Source organism: Petaurus breviceps, unplaced genomic scaffold (genome assembly GCF_028583685.1).
Source record: "Petaurus breviceps papuanus isolate PSGF00001 unplaced genomic scaffold, PetGlider_PUasm1.0 226, whole genome shotgun sequence".
Lineage (NCBI taxonomy): Eukaryota > Metazoa > Chordata > Mammalia > Diprotodontia > Petauridae > Petaurus > Petaurus breviceps.
In genome coordinates, this window is record NW_027185890.1 from 10,616,921 (window position 1) to 10,635,414 (window position 18,494).

Below are 18,494 nucleotides of genomic sequence, written 5' to 3' on the forward strand. Positions count from 1 at the left end.
CCTACCTTTTCCTCTGTCCTTAACATTAGACTCTTGAGAACCTTTATAAATAACAAGGATGACCTGGCCTTGGTTTCTAGGGCCTCCTTCAAGCTCTAACATTCTATGAAGAGTTCTCCAGATCCTCTTTTAGCTGAAAAATGAAGGGGGTTTCCAGAGAAAGGTAATATGGGCCTCAGCAAAACTACCTGGGCTTGCTGAGGTAGTGTTGCCTCAGGCATCACTAGGGAACCCTCTCATAGGCTGTAGCTCCATAGAGACAAGTGGATGAGTGGATGAAGCAAAGGATAAAGCAATAGACCTGGACTCAGGAAAACCTGAGTTCAAATCCTGACTCTTACTGGCTCTGTGACCTTGGGCCAATCACTTATCCTATGTCTGCCTCAGTTTCCTACCAGGGTTGTTATGAGGATAAAATGAGATGATATTAGGGGCGACCAGGTGGCTCAGCGAGTAAGAGCACTGGTTCCAGTGTCGGGATGGCCGGGATCAAATCCGGGCTCAGATACTTAGCACCACATTCATAAAATAACTAGCCATGTAACCTTGAGCAAGTTACTTAACCCTGATTACTTAAAAAAAAAATGAGATGATATTTGTAAAATACTTTGCAAACCTTAAAACACTATGTAAATGCTAGCTATGTCCTATTAGGAATACTACTTTGCTAAGTGAAGATTGTTCTATATGTTAAAAACACAAAAGTATTAATAAATTGCTTTAATAAGTAATTCATTTCTAATATACAACCAGATCAGCAACATGGCTTGAGGAAAAAGCCTCTAACTGCCCTGCTCTCCACTTCTTTCCCCTATCTCTCTGTGCCTCTTATCCCACGTACCACAAAAGTGTTCTCAGGAAGACTAGGGACCACTACTTTTTGAAAGGTCACTGACCCTTGAAATAGGTCTATACTATTCCCTCCTGTTTTTAATTTAAAGGAACCACAGCATTTCAGAGTTTTAAGAGACTTCAATGACTATTAGGTCCAACCTACACCTGAAAAATAATATCCCTTCAACATATCCAACAAGCAATCCTATAGCCTTTGCTTGACCTGGATGCCCTTCTGGACAGCATTAACAGCAAGCTTTCAGTCTAAATTTGCTTCTTTACAATTCCATTCCCATGGTGCCCTCCAGAGCTAAGTACAAAAAGTCTGACCCCAGCTCTCCAAGACAGCTCTTCAAATGCATGAACATAAGAAATCACTCATTCCCATCTATTTATTTATATGACCTAAAGGAGGGAAAACTCCTTTGACTCATCTATACTGCTCAGCATAATTTTATCCAACTACTTGTGGCAAGTGTTCCTAAATTACAGATGAACCAGAAGTTTTCACCTCTTGCCCACCCACCCTCAAGGTCAACAAATAAACTGTCCAAGGTTCTAAAAGAGTGCCTCTGTGTGTTCTACCTGAGGGTATCTCCTCCCCTGACTCATTTTGAACCACAGTTTTCAGAGAGGGAAGCAGATTGCTGGAGGTAGGTTCTTGGCAAATAGTTTTAGTAGTGGAGGGAGAGAAGAACAGATAACATCAATGTTGGTTACAGAGCCCAGGTGGGTGAAGGGCTGGCAAACTGGTGGGGATGCTAAGGCCTGCAGAGCACTGGGCACAAGTCTGAGAGTAAGAAATACTAAGCATTTGGAAGTAGGATGAAGAATGCAATTTCAAGCTGGCAAAATCAGGTGATAAATAGAGATTTCAGGGAATATGGAATGATGGGCCAATGATGCTTTTCTTTCTGTCTACATTTACTCTGGTTCTCTCTCAAATCTGGCCTTAGACAATTAATTGTGTGATCTTGGGCAGGACACTTAACCTCTGTTTGCCTCAGTTTCCTCAACTATGAAATGGGGATAATAATACCACTCCCCAGGGATATTAAAAGGATCAAATGAGATGTGTGTAAAGCCCTTAGTAGAGTTCCTGGTATATAGTAGGTTTATTTCCTTCCTCCTTCCCCACTTCCCCACAAGATGGCTAATTAAACAAAAGGAATTCCACACTAATGAAATGTGTAAGAGGAACTTCTGAGTAGGAGAGGCCTTCCATATCCCTATAATTAGTGTACCAGGAAATCAAATAACGGAATCAAAAATTTCCATTTTATATCTCACGATGCTCTCTATTTCTTGTTTAATCATAAATTTCTTCTTCTATCCATAAGTCTGATAGGTAATGTGTTCCATGTTCTTCAGATTTTCTTGTGATATCTCCCTTTATATCTAGGTCATGTATCCATGTTGACCTTATATTATATAGTACTGGCTAAGAAATAGAAAGGTAAATCAGAAGAAGAGAGTGGAATATGACACACAGTAGTAAATGATTATAGTAACTTTGTGTTTGACAAATGTAAATATTTAAGCTTTGGGGATAAGAACACAGTTTGGTAAAAATTGTTGGGAAAACTAGGAAGCAATCTGGCAGAAACTGGGTATAGACCAGTATTTTACACCATTTATGAAGATAAGGTCAACATGGATACATGACCTAGATATAAAGGGAGATGTCACAAGAAAATCTGATTCCTAGGATCCACCAAGACAACTCCAAAAGATCCATGATGGAAAATGCCATCCACATCCAGAGAAAGAACTATGGAGTCTGACTGCAGATCGAAGCAGACATTTTTCACTTTTTTTTGCTTTTTGCTTTTGTGATTTTTCCCCTTTTGTTGATTCTTCTTACACATGATACAGAAATATGTTTAACATAATTGCATACATAGAACCTTAAAAAAAGATTCCTAGGATGTAGTTTAGCACCTCATGTTTGTGGAGGACAGGTTTCATTAAATGCTTATTGGTAGACCATCCAGACAGCTTGCCTCCCAGGGATGAGTCTCTCCCCAAAACCACGGTCTCTTGGTGGTTCAAACCCTGACTCCATAGCCCTGACTCACTCTCTCTAGCTCTTACTTGCTACCAGACTCCCAAGACTATTCTGCCAACCTAGTGAAAAAAAAATTCATCAATATAATCTGCAGATGGACTTCCCTTGACACTGATGAACCCATTTGTTAAAGGTTCATATTGTTTCTGCCACTGATTGCTGGTCAGCTCTGACAGTTGTTAATTTACTGCCAAGCCAATTAAATGAAAGTGCCATAGTATTCCAACAAAGAAATGCCAAGATTACTGTACTTTCATTCCTAACACTTCTGTGCAAACTAAATCAGTCACTTTTTTTGGCTTTTTATTGTTGCTAATTTGGTAAGATGAGAAGACTACCTCCCTACACAAAAATGACAATTGGACATGCAGTTTGAGTTACTTTTTTTTTTAGCAGGGAGGATGATCCTTCACTGTTTTGTCCCAAGACCCTAATCACAAGTGTCCTGAATATGGGAGGATGAATCAATAAACCAACAAGTATTTATTAGGGCCTACTATTATGCTAGGCATTGTACTGGGAGCTGGGGATACAAATAATGAAACAATTTTCATTCTCAAGGAGTTTATGTTCTAAAGGGAGAAACAACAATTACATATATAAGTATATTCAGAATAAACATAAAGAGAACAAAAACAAATAAATGCAAAGCAGTTAAAGACACTATAGTTTGGGAGCTAGGGTACTACTAGGTGTGGAGGGAAAGATTTCAGGAGAGGTTGGATGTAGAAAGTGCTGTCTTGAAGGAAAAGAGGAATTCTATTAGGTGGAGGTAAGGAAGAAATGCAATAAGGAAGGCAAGGGGCAGAGCCAGTAAGTACAAAGGCATTGAAAAAGAAGACATAAGTGAGAAATGGAGAGAGAGGCAGGATTATCTGTATACCCTGAGGCCACCAAAGGTTTTCTCAGTGTGAGGTAAACAAAGTAATGTTTTGTAAGAAGCCAACTTCAAAACTGCAACCTAACCTTCAACGCCTGTCACCATTTGTAAATGCTACATAAATGCCTGTCCAGAACCCCATCTTGTAACTTTGCTGGAAGCTACAATAACTCATGTTTGTGAATGTAAGTTTTACAAAGGGCTTTCCTCACCACAACCCCGTGAGATAGGTTGGAGCAGGTGTTATGCCCATTTTACAAATGAGGAAACTATGTATTAGAAAAATGAAGTTTGAAGAGGGCATCGAGAAGAGATGTGGGTATACCTCCATCTGTCTTCACAGGACCTGACTTCAAAATCCCAGCTCCCCTACTTAATATGTAACCATTAGCAAGGCATTTGTCCTCAATTTCTTCATCTACAAAATAAGGTCACTTCTGGCTTTAAATCTTATGGTTAGCTCACAAATCACTCACAAGAAATATTTAGAGATGGGACTCAAACTTCATTGTGTTGGCTGTTACATGAAGCACAGTAGTTATAACAAAGTATTTAACTTGAGTCCCAGACTACCATACCAATCTGTTGCTACCTGATACTACACTTAGAATCTTTGGGGGCTGATATTCTGAATATGGACACTAGGTAGCACCCACTAGGTAGGCCTGGAGTAAGGAACACTCATCTTGAGTTCAAAGCTGGCCTCAGACACTTACTAGCTGTGTGACTCTGGGCAAGTCACAACCCTATTTGCCTCAGTTTCTTCCATCTGTAAAAATAGGCTAGAGAAGGAAGTGGCAAACCACTCCCATATACTTGCCAAGAAAAGCCCCAAAGGGTAAAGAGACGGGTACAACTAAAATGATTGACTGACAGCACTCCGAACACGTACTGGTTTAAAAAAAAAAATAACAAAAACCCAAACCACCTGGCTAGTTTGAAATTTCAGGAAATTAGTTAGTTTAGAGAACTGGGAATTATAACCCCTTTAAATATCAAAAACTTTTAACCACCGTGGAGAAGATTCTTTCTAAACTAAATTATACATTCCCTGTCTCTCAAGCAGAGTATAGTCAACATAATATAATCTTTAGCAGCTCATCTGATGTCATCCTTATGAATAGCAATTACTGTATTCTGTGATATATGGTAGTAATATCGCCATGATTTTCTGAAATGTTTTGACCTCTGTGTATTCTAAGTGATCCTCAATTACTGTGTTTTGGTTTGGTTTTAATTCTTGTGTCTGCCTTTTATTGTTTTTTTTTTTTTCCCTGTCTCCCACTTCACTGACAGGAATCACTTCTCATTGCTATCTCTTGGCCTATCCACCACACCTTCTCTATTCCTAATTTAATTTACTGCATCTGATCTGCTTTAAAGATAGAAATCAGACAATCAAGTTTGTCTGAATCTCCATGGAGCAAGGCCACCAATAACATAGATGTACTTCAGTGCAGTGCATGAATTTTGTGACTTCTGCTTTATTAGCTCAAAAATAATTTAAAAAAAAACTTCTTGGTTCTTGGCAGTGTTCCATATAGGTGAGGTTGCTGAACAGCTGAGTTTCACCTAGATGAAGTGTTATTATACTGAGAATAATTAACTACATTGACACTCTTAAATGAAAAGCAAAATTGCCTTGGTCTTGCTGTAATTGTACACAAGCATAATGGAGGAACTGGAAGTGAGAGTATATAGATGAGAATATACTCCAATTTATTCAAATCTCATTAGTCTTGGGACAGTAAGTTTTGCAGAAATTCCAGTTAGGTTAGAAAGAACATAACATTTGCATGTGCCTATCAACTGGAAACATCCTATCTGGGTACGGAAATAAAATCACGGTATAGTACAGTATATTAGAGTAGAAATGGACCAAAAAGGTCATATGACCTTGGCCATATAATTTCTATTTGAACCACTTTCAGTGACAGGGAGCTCAGCACTTACAAAACAACTTGATCTACTGCTAGATAGCATTAGTTGCTAAAAAAGAAAATTGCTCTGATATTTACCTAAAATTAGTCTGACATGCACTTCAGGTATATGGTAAGTAGCTTTCAAAGGATTCAGAGAGTGGAGAGGTAGGATTTCATGGACTAAAATTTTACATAGGTTATTGTAATGGTAATTTGAAGACCCCTTTTTGTATTGGCAAGGAAGCAGGTACTTAGCACTTAGTAACTAATCAAACCTCTGTGAAAGAAACAGAAGGTATGAACCCCTGTTCCTTACATAACAGGAAGAGGTTGGCTGAAACAGGAAGTAGCTAATGCTATGTATATAAGAAAAGCCCCAGAGAGGCAAAGTCAGAATTTCCTGGGACCAGCATCTGGTGGCAGAGCAGCTACAGAGGAGAGAATTGACAACTGAGCCAGAATTTCCTAAGAACTTGTGGTGATGGAGCTTCTTCTGAACAGGAGTCCAGGAGAAGACTGAGGAAGCATGACCAGGATGCAGGGACTTTGTCTATTTGTGGCTCGGTTGAGCCTCGAATTCCTGGGAGCAGAAATTGTGAAGGATTTGAGATGGACTGGTCCCTGTGAACTTCAGTATGGAGCAGGACATACCCAGAGAGCTGGACAAGGAACTGGGAGCTGTCGGCCAGTGAACCCAGGTGATAGTCTGGTGAGTCCAGGTAGAATCTGGGACCATGGAAGGGGATCCAGGAAATCTGAGAACCGCCCCTAAGTCAAGATGAAAAGACCTCTCTGGATACTGAGTAATGATAAAATTGTAGTTTACTGGTGACCTGGGGGGAGGGTTTGTGTCTTAGTGATTAATGATACTTAGTAATTGATTGTTGAATAAATGACTGATGAATTAACCTAGTGTGCCCCATGAGTGGAAGACTCTGACTATTTTACTTTGAGATGATTGTTCTTTGTTCTAAATGTTGTGACCATTTTGGTGAAAACTATGTGGCCATTTTGATGATAAGCTGTTGTGAATACTATACTGTGATTCTCTGTGATAAGTTGTAATATTGTGAATGCAGTACTTTGATTTACTGTGAATGTTGTTTTGATTTGTTATGGAATAAGAAGAGTGTTCACTATACTGTGTAATCAGAACCTTAAAAGCTGTTCACAGTAGCATTCTTTGGAAAGCTGCTCTTGCATGGCATTACAGTTATCAATCAGTCCAAGAGAGATTGGTAAGTTTTCAAGAATAAAATGGTAACACAAAGAGAAAAAATTCTAATAAGGAGATAAAGCAGGAGATATTTTAAAAGACTCATATAGATACACAAGAAATTCAATGCTCATTGTAGGTTGTTGTTTTTAAACATGTAAAAGGATGGAAGTATGGCACAGTCCTATAATGTCAGAAACACCAAGGTTCAGAATCTACCAAGGCTGGCAAAAAAATGTCAAAGACAACACAAAGGTTATTTTGGGTTTTGTTTTGTTTTGCCTACGGCTTTTTTGTTCTAAGTTCCATTACAAAGAATAGCACTGAACAAGGTAAATGGGACAATGAAATCTGATGAGAAGGAGAGTGAAGAACTATGAAACTCTGCTTTGATTTTCTCTGACAAGAAGAGCAATCTCTGGCCTAGAGAGAGCAAAACAAATATAACTTAAAAAGAAGTTGAAACTCATAGCAAGCCTTGATGAGTTTAAGTCACCAAGCTCAGACAAATTATGTTCCAAGGTACTAAAAACATCTGACAGGTGTGGTTAAAGTTATTGGTCTTTTAAGTTTTAATACAAATTTAACCACAATTAGGGAAAATATATAAAAATAAATTATATTTTACATAAAACCTCAGAATTTAAAAAAGTAGAACAAAATGAATTAACAAATGACAAGTAAGGAAAAAAAGGCAGCATTTTTTATTATTTCCAACCTGGTCAATGAGTTCCACTCAAAGTTTGTTTTCTTTCTTAATTATAATCAAAGTTTGTATGCTTCTGATTTTTGCTAACTTAAACTTTATATAACTTTGTTTGGTTTTTCCATATTTCCTTTAATGATTCATATCTATTGATTTTCATGGCAGCATACTATTCTATAACATTAGGGGGGAAGAGGGAACCTAAGGAATCAGATTTATTATGTCCATATAAGGAGCTCCGAGTAAAGAAATTCTCCTCAACATCTGACTTGCAATATCACTGAGAAGTTGCCCTGGATCACACAACCAACATGTCTCAAAGGTAGGAAATGAACCCATGTCTTCCTTACTCCCAGTTCAGAAGTTCAAGAAGTTTCTCCTTATATGAACATATCTAAATTTATTCCCATTTATCCTCTAACTGATGGTCATAAACGTTTTAATTCTCTTGATATAAATAGAATAGCTGTGAATATTTTTGTACATTCCCCTTTTGATAATTTTTGAAGGGGAGGGAATCATAATAATGGAATCACTAGGTCAAAAGGCACATTCAGTTTTGTGATTCTTGTTGCATACTGTCAAAATGTTTCATTAGTCTGCAATCCCACCAGCAATGTATCAGAGTATCTGTCTTCCTACAACTGTCAACGGTGGATTTTACTATTTTTTTTTTTTTTGCCATTCCAGTGTGAAAGAGGTAGTATCTTTAAGATGGTCTCTTTAAGCTTTATAATTATTAGGAAATTCAAGCATCTTTCCCATGATTAAATACAAAAAAAATTTAACATAAAAATGTCCATTCTCTCCAGGATGAAAATATCGTTCCTTTCTTCATCTAGCTTTTAAATGATTTTTAAATTTTGATAGCTGATTCAGTTGAGTTTGGTGTAACGTTTAAGGTGAGAAACAAAGCCAAACTCCCCCCACCCCTTTTTTCTTTTGAACCACAAAGACATCTAATTTTCCCAGTAGTTTCCTATTCTCCATTTGTTCTAAATGTGGGTTTATCAAACACTTTTTATATAAATTTATATAAATTCCAAATAAATTTATATAAAGTATGTTCTACTTCTGGGTCCTCTATTCTGTACCATGTTGAATATTTCCCTATTATTTTTCTAATACCAGATAGTTTTTTTAAATAAATATTACCTTATAATTCAATTTGAAATCTGATAGGGCTAGTTCCCCTTCATTATTTTTCTTTCACTTAGTTTTTGATATGTTGAGGTTTGCTTTGTACAGGTATACATCAATGGATTGATGCCCAGTTGACTGATAGATTTTGTCAATATTACAAAGGGCATTTTTCTCTCAGGTTCTCCTGACTCTTGGTGGTGGCAGGCAGAAAAAGAGATAATCTGGAAGAATTTATCTTGCATCCAGCTACTTTAAAGTCATTTATTGTCACCATTATTTTTTGGAGGACTGTCTTAGGTTTCCTAGGAAGTTAATCACGTTACATGCAAAGAAAGATATTTTAGCTTCTTCACTACCCGTGCATATTTTTCTTCTCCGTGCCTAATTGCTATAACTATATCCAAAATTATGTTACTGTGTTAAATAGGAATGACAAGACTGAACATTCCTGTTTAGCACCTGTTTCTAACAGGAATATTTCTAATGTTTCTCCATCATTTGTAATGTTGGTTGTGGTTTCAAATGCATACTTTTTATCATGTTATAGAAAAAAATCTGTTCCTATATTTAAAAATGTTTTAAACCCCAGTGCTGTCTTTCATTTAAGGCTTTCTCTACATCTCATTAAATGATCACATAAGCATTATTCTTTTTTTATTTGTTGATATGACTTAAGATGTAGCCTGAGATGCAAGTGGATATTTGCATAAGGCCCTCCTCATTGGTGGATAGAATGATTACTCAATATGCCTTCCTCAGGGGCAGAGGTGGTGAGAACTTGGGAGAGGAGAGATTTCTTTTCTGGCTTGTGGCTTTGAGAGAAGACACATGCAGTTCCAGGCTCTCTTCAGAGAGAGGCCTCTGGAGGGAGAGAGACTTTGGAAAGAAGCCAACATGTACAGGAGCCAGAACCCAGGCTTACAGTATACTGATTGTTTTCCTGGTATGAAACTGACTCTGATTTCCATTTACAAATCCTATAGAGATAATTCTTTTAATGTACTGCTGTGTTTTATTTAATATTTTTTGTGTGTCTATATGCATCAATTATACTGGACTAGGGTTTCCTTCTCAGCTCTGTCTTTGCTTAGTCTCAGAGCATATTTGCATTCTAGAAGTTGGGTAACCTACTGTCTATATTTTCAGGCTTTGCCTGTTGTTTGCTTATGAATCCAGCTGGATCTGGTATCTTTTTCAGGGCAGCATTTCAATGGTTTCTTTGACTTTCTAAAGTTGGGTTATTTAGGTTAACTGATTCTTATTTCATTAGTTTGGGTATTTCAAACTTCTGCTTTTATCTTGAGTTTTAAATGTATTAGCATACCACTTAGTATAGTAATCTAATAATTTTCTTAATTTCTTTTGCCCTCACTTTTCTCAAGTCTACTTTTGGTAAATTGACTTTCTTTGCTTATTTTTCATATCAGAATACTAATAATGTTTTTAAAAGTAAAGAACTAGAAAATTAACAAAACCAAAAAACACTAAAAGATTTCCCAATAAATGTAGGGTTAAAGCAAGGATGCATGTCCCTCTCACCACTACCATTTGATAAAGTTCTAGAAATGTTAGCAATAACAATAAGACAAGACGAAAGAAATTAAAGATGTAAATTTTAGACAAGAGGAGACAAAAATAGGATACAAAATAAGATCACAAAAATTGTAAGCATTTCTATTTAACAATAACAAAAATTATGAGGAAATAACAAAAAGGAAAATCCTATGCAAAATAATTACAAAATTAATAAAATACTTGGCAGTCAATCAATCAAGATATATTTAAGACATATAAACACAATTACAAAACATTCTTTAAACCAGAAGTTCTCCAGCAATATTAAAAAGATAATCAAAGACTAGTAACTGATAAACAGAATGACCCACCACAATTCCAAAGGGCTCAATTTGAAATATTCTATCCACTTCCAGAAAGAGAACTGACAGACTGAGAGTACAGAATGAAATATATTTTCTTCTTTTTCTTGCCATTTTTTGGGGGGTGGGGTGGGGAAATGTGGCTAATGTTTTGCATGTCTATACATATTTGTAAAGGTTGTTCTTTTTCTTGCCTTCCCAATGGGTAGGAGAAAAGGAGAAGAGAATTTGGAACTGAAAATAAAAGTTAACTGAATTATTTTTAAAAAACATCAGTTCACTGGAATACTACTGTGTTATAATAAATGATAAGCAGATTGATTTTAGAAAAATGTGGAAAGACTTGCAAGAAATAATGAAGAGTGAAATGAACAGAACCATTGTTCGAAAAAAGTGTGAGCAACTAAGTTATTCTATGTATAATAAATATTCAGATTAACTACAAAGGACCTATGAAGGAAGATTCTATCCACTTCTAGAGAAAGAGCTGCTAAAAAGTATGCACAGTATGGCATGTGTGTGTTTACACATATACACACATAAATATGTATGTACACATACACTTGTGAGTGTGCATGTATGTCAAATGGTGGCTTCTCTAGTAGGGTGGGGAGAGAGGGAAGAAGGGAGACAGTTCAGAACTTAAAATGTAACAAAAATAAATTCAACGATATATTTTTTAAAATTAGCAGTTCTTAAAACTTTTTGGTCTCAAGAACTCTTTTACAACCTGAGCTCTCTTAAAATTTATTGAGGTCCTCCCTTCAAAGAGGGAATCCTTATGTGGATTATATCTGTCAATCTTTACTTACTGTATAAGACATCAAAATATCTTAATATTATGGACATGGTTTTGACCTTGGGGACCCCCAAAGGTTCCCAGACCCTACTTTGAGAATCAATGTTTTAAATAAGGAAAAAAAATTAAAAAAAAGGAAGGATATGCATTTGCTGGTGGTATTATCTAAACTGGTTTATAGATTTAGTGATATAGTGGACTATTAAAGGAGTACTTTATAAATAAGCTAAAACAACAACATTCATCTGGAGGAATAGGCCTCAAGAGAAATCATTTTAAAAGCAAGAATGAAGGGAAATAGGACTTCAAGACCTCAGACTTTATTATAAAGTCATAAATTATTGGGTTCTGATTAAAAAAGCAGAAAAGTAGATAATGTGAACAGTCCTTTGGCAATAATAAGAAACAGAATGTTAACTACCCAGAGGACTCCCTGAAGCAGCTTACACCCCAACCCCCAAAAGAAAAACAAATAAGTTTAGATCAGCATCTATACCACATATCACTATCAGTTTCAAATGAGGGAAAATGAGTTATTTTCTTAAACAGGGCTGGGAGAGGAGTTGATAGAACCAAACAAATAATAAGAGATGATGAGATATAAAGGAAAGTATTTGGATTGCATAAAATTGAAAGGCTTTTTAATGAACAAAATTAATACTACTAAAATAAGAAGGGAAGTTGTCCACTGGTTAAAAAAAATACCCTGCATCAAGTGTTTCTGGCAAAGGCTTCCTATCCTTGATATAGCTAATATTTAAATTCCTATATTCTTATGGTTAACATTTAAACAATGTTTTAAGGTTTGCAATGCATTTTACATATACTTTCTCATCTAAGCCTCAGAACAACCTTCTAGGGAAGTGCTATTATCCCATTTTACAGATGAGAAAATTAAGTGATGGTGGGTGAATGACTTGTCAGACAACTATTAATTATTGGAGTCTTGTTTTGAATTCAGGTCTAATCTGAGTCTAAGCCTAGGGCTCTAACTACCATACCACCCTGAAAACCATTCCCCAAAGGATAAATGATCATAGGATGTAAACAAATAGCTCTCAGAAGAGGAATGTTAAGCTATTTTTAAAACATGAAAGAACATTATATATCATTAATATGAAAAATACAAATCAAAACAATTTTTACCCCAAACCAGCAAACTGGTAAAGATGATAAAAGATCTTGTTGGTCTGTGGAAAGACAGACAATTATACTTTTAACAAATGACTGAAATATCAATAACCCTTTGACCCAGAGATCTTAGTGCTGGGAAAATACTCCCAGCAAGGTAAAAGATAAAAGTACTCTAAAATATTCATTACACTTTTTGTGATAACAAAGAACTGGAAACAAAGTAGGTGTTCCACAATTGGGGAAATGCTAAACCAATTGTCAATGCTACTGCATTGAAGGAAATGACAGATATGAAAATTTAAGAAGCGTGAGATTTATGTGAACTGATGCAGAGGGCAGCAAGCAGACCATTAAAACAGTATACACAATGACTAAAACCATGTAAATGAAAAGGACAATAAAACAGAATACTGCACAACTGTAATGACCATGCTTGGGCTGGGGAAAGAACTGAGAAAAGGTACCTTTCTCTCTTCATTGAAAAGTTGAAGGGCTGTGGGTGTGGGATACTACCTCTATGGGCTGATGTGATAAAGGCATTGTTTGGTTTGGTTGAACCGTCTGTCTTGCTTTCATCTTTGTTATAAGCTAAGATTTGGCAGATAGGGAAAAAGACATATTACTAATGAATATGATGTAAAAGGAAAAGGCAAAGATGAAAATAAAATGGGGAAAAAACACAAGACAAAAGTTACTGGAGGCAAATGTAGTCTTGATGTAATATGTGTGTATATGTATTTCACCTATCAATTAAAGCTATCCCAAAGTAGAAAAAGTTGCCTTGAAGGGCAATTTTCTTTCCTCCCAATGGTTCAAGAAAGTAGAAGGGAAAAAAAGGGGGGGGAAAACTTTGTTCATTGGGGAAAAAAAGGAAATTTAATTTTAAAAAAATTGTTTATTTGCTGTTTTTAGTCTATTTGGTTATATTAACTGTTACATACTAGAGGTTTTATGTACAATTGCATTCCTTATTTTGCATGTATAATAAATTGGTTTTGATAGTTATTAAGTTTATAATTTAAAAATTCAGAAAATAATTGGGGCAGTCAGTTCTGGGAATTTCTAAGGTTCTCTGCCAGTTCTACATTTTTTGATCCTATGAATTCATAGGTTTAAAGAAAACAAATAGAATCTATTTTAGTTGAACTACAAAGTTCTTTACTTTTATTAAGGAAGTTTACTCCTATTAGACCTACAGCTAGAATATTTTGGGATTGACTATTCAGTTCATAGATCATTCAAATCCTTTCCTTCTTTCTGAATGCCTTCCCCAACTTTATTAGCAAGATAGTTCTTCATTTGGAAAGAGACAGTTCATAAGAAATGATTGCCAGATAGTAATGTAAAACAATTCAATAATTTCAAAAATCTCAGTTAAAAACAGAATGTGGGACAGAACCTAACATGGGGGACAGAACCTAATGTGGGACAGAAGAAGCTAACCTCCGCTGAGGATAGCCCAGCAGTAATCAGCCAGCACAGCACTCTGGGAAGCTGAGCCCAGTCCCACTCAACCAGAGGTTTTAGCCCTAAGGAGGGCCTGACCAACCACTGGCTGGAAGGACTTCAGATCACCAGCAGCTGTGGTGGTTTCCAGAATTATCAAAACGTGAGAGGGTGGAGGTCCTGGGGTGTGCAACCAGATTGCCAGAGTGTGTGGAGGCTTCAGAGAGGGCACCCAACTAATACCTTCGGCAGCTGAGAAAACCACAGCTTTTGGGACAAAGCTCCCCTGTCTGGTGGCAGAATCCTACTGTGGCAAAAAGCCCAAGGGTCAAGTGACGGAGTGGCGACATGAGCAGGCAAAGGAAGCAAAATAAACAGAGCACCCCAAGTTTATACTCCTATTTTGGGGACAAAAAGGATCAAAGCATAGAACAGGAGGAAAACAGTGAAGTCAAAACTCCTGCACCAAAAGCTTCAAAGAAAAATACAAGCTGGTTACAAGCCATAGAGGACCTTAACAAGCAAATAAGAGAAGTGGAGGAAAAATTGGGAAGAGAAATGAGAACGATGCAAGAAAATTATGAAATGAGAGTCAACAACAGCCTGACTGAGGAAAATAACACCTTAAAAAATAGACTAACTCAATTGGCAAAAGAGGCTCAAAAAGGCAATGAGGAGAAGAATGGCTTAAAAAGCCGAATTTGCCAGATGGAAAAAAGAATCTCAAAAGCTCAGCAAAGAGAATCATTGCTTCAGAATTAGATTGGAGCAAATGGAAGCTAATGACTTTATGAGAAATCAAGATGCTGTTAAACAGATCCAAACAAATGAAAGAATAGAAGGCAATGTGAAATATCTCATTGGAAAAACGACTGACATGGAAAACAGATCCAGGAGAGATAATTTAAAAATTATTGGACTACCTGAAAGCCATGATCAAAGTAAGAACCTAGAAATCATCCTCCAAAAAATTCTCAAGGAAAACTACCCTGATGTTTTAGAACCAGAGGGCAAAACAGAGATTGAAAGAATCCACTGATCACCTCCTGAAAAAGATCCCAAAAAGAAAACTCCTAGGAATATTATAGCTAGGTTCTGAAATTCCCAGATCAAGGAGAGAATATTACAAGCATACAGAAAGAAACAATTTGAATATTGTGGAAATACAATCAGGATAACACAGGATCTGGCAGCTTCTACACTGAGGGATCAAAGGGCTTGGAATATGATATTCCGGAGGTCAAAGGAGCTAGGATTAAAACCAAGAATCACATACCCAGCAAAACTGAGTATCATGTTTCAGGGGAAAATATGGTCATTCAGTGGAATAGAGGACTTTCAAGCATTCTTGATGAAAAAACCAGAGTTGAATAGAAAATTTGACATTCAGATACAAGAAGCAAGAGAAGCATGAGAAAGCAAACAGGGAAAAGAAATCATAAGGAACTTATCAAAGTTGAACTATTTACATTCCTACATGGAAAAACAATAATTGTAACTTATGAAACTTTTCTCAGTATGAAAACAGTTGAAGGGAATAGAAATATATATATATATATATATGTCTATATAGGAGAGTATATGAGCATATGAATACATATGTGAACGTGTGTATATATGTTTACAGGTATACATAGATAGAGGGCACAGGACCAATTTGATAGGAAGGGATGATACTTAAAAGGTGAAATTAAGAGGGGAGAGAGGAATATGAGAGGAGATGGGGAGAGACAGAATGGGGTAAACAACTATCTCATATAGAAGAGGCAAGGGAAAATGGTTACAATGGAGAGGAAGAACAGGAAGGCAAAAAGGCAAAATCTTATTCTCATTGAATTAGACTCAGGGAGGGAATGACATACACACTAAATAGTGTATCTCACCCTACAGGAGAGTAGGGGGGAAGGGGATGAGAGGGGGGGATGATGGAAGAAAGGGCGGGGAGGGAAGTTGGAAGTACCCACTTTTGAAAAGGGACAGGATCAAAGTAGAGAATAGAACAAGTGGGAGGTGGGATAGGAGGGAGGGAAATATAGTCTGTCTTTTACAATATATCTACTTTGGTAATGTTCTGTATAGCTACACATGTACAACCTATACTGAATTGCTTACCTTCCCAGTAAGGGTGGGTGACAAAGGAGGAAGGGAATGAATCTGGAATTCAAAGTTTTAAAAGCAAATGTTTATATATATACATATACTATTATTAATATTATTTTACATGTAATTGGGAAATAAAATATACAGGCACTGGGACATAGAGATCCACCATGCCCTACTGGAAAAGTCGAAGGGGGTATGGGAGAAGATATGGAAGAGAGCAGATTGGAGGAGGGGATATCCTGTAGGACCGCTATTGTGGGACAGTGGGTAGGGGAAAAAAGGGGGAAAAAATTGTAACTCAAAATCTGGCAGAAATGAATGATGTAAACCAGAAGTTAAGCATTTGAAAAAAAAACCCAGAATGTGGGAGAAAGGAGGAAGAACAATAGATAATGTTGAGAGCTTTTCAATACCTGAAAGCATGCTCCAGCTTAGGGTAGAATGGGAAACCAAGTTAGATCAGACAGTCACTAATTTTAAAAGCTGGAAGCCTGGCACAGAGGGGCAGCCATGAGTCAGCAATGGTTAATGCACCTTGGGAAAAACTACCCTACACAGCTCCAGAGATTTCAGGTATAACATCTACAAGGAAATCACAGACTATTAGGGATGGAAATAACCTTAAATATCATCAAATCAAGCCCCTCATTTTACAGATGAGGAAGGTGGGGCCCAAAGAATGTAACTTTCCCAAATTCACATAAGAAATTAGTGGCAAGAAAAAGAATGACTAAAATGTCCACATCCTTTTACCCAGAGATTCAACTGCCAGGCATAATCCCCAAAGAACATAATGACAAAAATTATATACAAATCAAAGTATTTCTAGAAGGACTTTTTGTAGTAACAAAAAAAAATGAGAAACAAAGAAGATGCCTATCAGCTGAGTAATAGTAACAAACTGTATGTGGCATATGAATGTAATATGGACTGTGCTGCAAAAAATAATAGAAAGGTTTGAAAATACTTATATGAACTGATGCAAAGTGAACACAACCAAGAAAACAATATTCACAATGCCTACAAAGAAAATGGAAACAACAAATACAAAATAATCAAAACTGAATGCTGTGAAATAATAATGAGCAACTTTGCTCCCAAAGAAGGGATACGAGAATACGCCTCTCCTCTACTTCTTTGCAAAAAGGCAGGGACTATTTTACAAAACACTGAATATAATGTCAGACTTTTTCATAATGTTATTTTGCAGAACTTTTTTCTTTATCATAAGGGATAGCTCTCTGTAAGAAGGGGGATAGGGTAAACAGTGGGAAATGCAGGTGATATAAAAAGGATATCAACAAAAATGTATTTACATTCTTTTTTTTTAAATGGCAGAACCAGGATTAAATCTCAAGTCTCTTTGCCTCGTGTCCTTTGTCCTATGATTTTTTCCATTAAATCCAACTACAATTCCAACTTCATTGTGTTGAAATATGAAGTTGAAATTGACAAAGTATCACTACAAAAACCATTTTACCTCTCTTTTGTGGCTAGGTGCCAAGAATGAATCCCAAAAGAAGAAAAATCTGAAGGGACTAGGAATGTCCACAAGAATCCTGACTAGCCCAGAACAACTGAATCACAGATTAGAAGGGCCATTTAGCAGGCCAGTCTATCCACCTACACAAGAAACTCTACAGAAGTCCCAAGTGGTCATCCATTCTCAACTTGAAGACCTCCAATCAGGGGGAGTCCAACTCCTGAGCCTGATTTGAACATGTCTTTCCCCAAGAAGAGCCTCTGATCCTGGAATCCCTCCATGGCCCAGGACACTTGACGATATCATAACAAAGCAACATACACATGCAGCACACTCCCTTTTTGGCACTGGGCAAATTCCTTACCCCTTCTTAATAGAACGCAATATTTCTAATTGAAAAAAATAATGCTGATTTTATTAAAAGATGTGAAATATCTCAAAATTACCTTCCACAAATGTGAGCTTCTATTCTATTGGCCTTCCTTAAAAACCCAAATAAATAATTTAGAACAAGTTAACTGACATTTATAGATCACTTGAAGTCTTACAAAGGGCTTTACAAATATGATTTCATTTGATCCTCACACCTTGAGGGCAGTACTTGCAGATATTATTAATCCTCATTTTACATATAAGGGAATGGAATTCAAAAGATTAAAGGACTCTTTAGAAGTCATTCAGCCTAAAGCCCTCATTCTACAGAAGAGGAAATTCAGAAGGTCCGCAGATGAAGGAAGCAACTTGCCTAGGATTCTTCTACCTCCAAATCCAACATTCTTCCTACTGCACCAAGCAGCTGAACCCACAAGACAGCAGGTCTAATGCTTGAAGGGGGCAGATACAGATGGGAGAACCGAGAGCCAAGAATGGCACCTTACTGAGA

General features: G+C 36.7%; 1 protein-coding gene and 1 long non-coding RNA gene across 3 annotated transcripts in view; one reads left to right on the plus strand and one right to left on the minus strand.

Annotated features, from left to right (window-relative positions):
- Nucleotides 1–18,494, minus strand: part of EPB41L4B (erythrocyte membrane protein band 4.1 like 4B) — a 248,062-nt gene that overhangs the window by 212,655 nt on the left and 16,913 nt on the right. The window lies entirely within an intron of this gene.
- LOC138166881 (uncharacterized) overlaps nt 6,824–18,494 on the plus strand; it is a 32,225-nt gene continuing 20,554 nt past the window's right edge. The window contains exon 1 of the long non-coding RNA XR_011169760.1: nt 6,824–9,712. This is a non-coding gene — a long non-coding RNA (uncharacterized lncRNA). The remainder of the gene's footprint in view (nt 9,713–18,494) is intronic.